The following is a 3,622-nucleotide window of genomic DNA, read 5'->3' as shown; positions in this document are numbered from 1 at the left end:
CGTTCTGCAAGGTCATCAAAACAGTACAGTGGAGATTTATACTACATGTTTACCGACATTATGTTTACCTTGCATTTAATCTGACAAACATCCCCTCTTGTGTTATTACGTCCATAAATCGTGTTCCCCTAGGAATTCAAGACCCCGTCCCTGTCTCATTGCCTCTATCTGACAGCCATGTCACCAGTGACGGGGCGAATGGGTTCACGTCAACCGCACATGATCTTGTGAAAATGAAATCTTGATTATACTGAACATGCTTGTACATTGACATCAAAATGAAGGAAATGGACAAACGAAATCGACATGCCTTTTACATGAATATATAATGATATTCTCATTGGTTTAAACTCGATGTTCTACAAATACCACAGATGTTCTGACCGGTGTAAAATAGGTGTTCTACAGATACCCCATGTTCTGACCGGTTTAAAATAGGGTGTTCTGTAAATGCCGCCAACAAGAAGATGTTCTCGTCGGGGTTTAAAATCGATGTTATATACATACTGCCCACAATTGAATGTTCCGACATGTATAAAAGTAGCTGTTCTACAAATACCACAGATGGTCTGACCGATTTAAAGTAGCTGTTCTACAAATCCGACAAATGTTCTGATCGCCTTAAAGTAGGTGTTCTAGAAAGCAACAAATGTTCTGTTCGGTTTGAAGTCGTTGTTCTACAAATCCATACAGTGTATTTTCCTGTCTACTTACGATTTTCAACAATACATGTACTTTCCACAAACAAATGTTCCGACTTGTTTAAAGTAGACGTTCTACCAATATATCCACAGACATTTGTTTTCTGTAGATACTACCCCCAAGCAAGTAGCTTTCCCGACGGAAATATATGTTCTTTAAATAACGCTCACAATCTGTTGTTCCAGCCGTACTAAAGTAGAAGTTCTAACCGGTTTAAAGTAAATCAACTGGAATACAACCGTCCAAAACATTCTATTCTAGACGTAATTACTATCCACAAACTGCCTCTTCCCTGTTGCAAGTAGTTGTTCTACATACCGCCACCAATCAGCGTCCTTTTCCACAGCTAATCTATGGTACGAGTTCAACAAATGTTTCCAGGAACCAGATGCCTTGCCTTGAACTATTTAAAAATTAAATCCGAAAAAAGTGTCAGGTGTATTCATGACAGCACAGCATGAAAGGATCCTTCACGGCAGTATCTTATACATCCCAACACAATGAGTCCACTGTCGGGGTTGAACTGGGAGGTGCGAAGAAAAGAACAGGAGTGATAGCCACTGGGATTTATGCTTATATCGTTAATGGACCAGTCAAATACACAATACCTCAGTACAATGTCCCCGTTGGCCTTCTCAGCAAAGCAACGGACACATGATACTTTCTGAAGTTTATCGCATGACTTGCCAATATTTTATTTTGCTGGTAAGCAGTTTTGTATCTAGTATCCCACATCAGGGAGATTCTTCATGCATGAATAATTGAATATTTCTTTCCATTACAATCCAGTCTACATTGTATCCATGGGAATCGATTTAGTGCCCATGTGGTGACGAGACAACGCTTAACACCTAGGCAACACCATCACCTCCACCTACAACCACTAAACCACCTTCACCCTCCACACACAACTCACTGTAATATCATAATAATATGGTCTGGAATTTTTTACATTGCTGCGGACGTGATGGCATTTTGCATTATCATGGCACTGACAAAGTAGGCACAATTTATGGAAACAACTGCTTTGATTACTGTAAAGGCGACGTTTCGGTATAGATCATATACCGTTGTCAAGCCGTACGTTGTCATCCCTCTACTTCTTAGTAATGCTAAGAAGGCTCTGCTGAAGTAGAGTTGTCATGTCAAATCTGTGTCAAGTCATGTGTCGCTGGGATATACCTGCCCAACCCCAGGGATACAGTATTTCCTTCTCCTCTATATTATTTACCCCATTTGAAATTCATTTGAAGGTCCATTTTGTTGTAAACCATTCAAACTGCTGCGCTAAAGAAAGTATACATCCATGTTTGATGGTTGCTGACCTGTAACAAACATTAAACGGTTATTCTATGGTGATGTATTTAATACGGGTGTCGTAGGTGTGTTTGGGACCTTGAGTTTGCAGTGTTTCGGAGACTGTTTCCATCCCACTCACTTTTTGATAAACTTTGTACTCTTTAGGTCAAATCCAATTTTCAAGTGTATACTTTCTGTAACCAGAAAGCTTATGGTCTTGGATAAGCTGAACCATATAGCAACACTCTAGTCAAATAATGAACAGTCTACTTCAGAAACGTGGTGGTAAACATGCTTGTTTGCTAAGGGCCGCTAACTCGCTTAAATTGGTATACATTTATGAAGAATTTAAACGTGTTTCCATATGACATTTGCCAGCGTCAGCGATAAATTGTAAGGTAAGCTCGCCGGAAAGCCCCAGAGTAACCCCGTTCTGCATGAGCGTGCGACAGACAGCTTCACAATACCAGTACACGCCAGAGACATACAATGTATACAGGCATGAATATGTGCCATGCTGCGCGACACACAGGGGTATTATACCACTAAACTGAACCTTTCCTACGAGAATACCTTAACCGTGAATACAGTTTACACTTGTATGGTTAAACTTCGAAAACAGCGATGTGTTTGTAATACCAAATTACATTACTGTAGGTTAGACTTACTGCGATGTTATTCAAATCCTGATGTCCCAGAGAAGCATATTTACATGAGCATCATTTCAGAATATAAGATAAGCAATTCCGTGTTTTGATAAGGGCACGGTGTTAATGAACCAACTGTGTATGAAGCTATCTCTTTATCACTGATTGCGAAGTGTAGGAAATGGTTTGATATGACAAGAACAAACACCGGCTTCCAACATAGTTGCCTATGACGTGACACAGAGACACCGTGACACCCCATGTAGTGACAACACTGTGATCTCACACGGACGTGACACAGAGACACCGTGACACCCCATGTCGTGACAACACTGTGATCTCACACGGACGTAATCCTCACACAGGCACGACTTTGGCATAGACACTTGAATACACCGATTGAGCAATGTGCAACGTAGCACTGAACAGATACCTTTAAACGGAAAATGTATCTGTTTTCAAAAGAAGAGGTGGGGTCTTTACAGTTTACAGTTTACCAAACTACCTCTTTTAAGTATATGAGTTTACTCTGAATGGATCTGTACGCGCGTGTTGTTTCACTGCAGGGGTCTATGCATTCATCAAAGCTTTCCAACGGCAGCTAACGTCTCAATGTGGTTTTCACTGACATCGTTTATTGTTTTTTTAAAAGAGTCAATACCTAGCGCACATATTAGTAATGCATAGGTTACATAGCATTACATCCAAATTAGGTCGTACGAGAACTCATGCATGCAAGCCGCACCAGCAGGGTACATAGCTTGTACGTGAACGAGCGTTACGCCTCTGAACATATACGATTTTGATAGAAACAAATAACTCCATTTATATCGTAAAGGGGTGATGGGAGATTCACCTGAGAAAAATCTAGACTTGCTTCGTTTAGAGCGTTTCCATTGTAGAAAGGGCTGGGCGGTATAGAAAATAATATGGTTCGGGGGCTGTGACACAGGCTAAGCTTTTATGCATAGCTG

This window comes from Haliotis cracherodii, unplaced genomic scaffold (genome assembly GCF_022045235.1).
Source record: "Haliotis cracherodii isolate W230 unplaced genomic scaffold, xgHalCrac1.p SCAF_10, whole genome shotgun sequence".
In the NCBI taxonomy this organism is placed as follows: Eukaryota; Metazoa; Mollusca; class Gastropoda; order Lepetellida; family Haliotidae; genus Haliotis; species Haliotis cracherodii.
The sequence above is the reverse complement of the archived record's forward strand: the minus strand, read 5'-3'. Positions refer to the sequence as shown.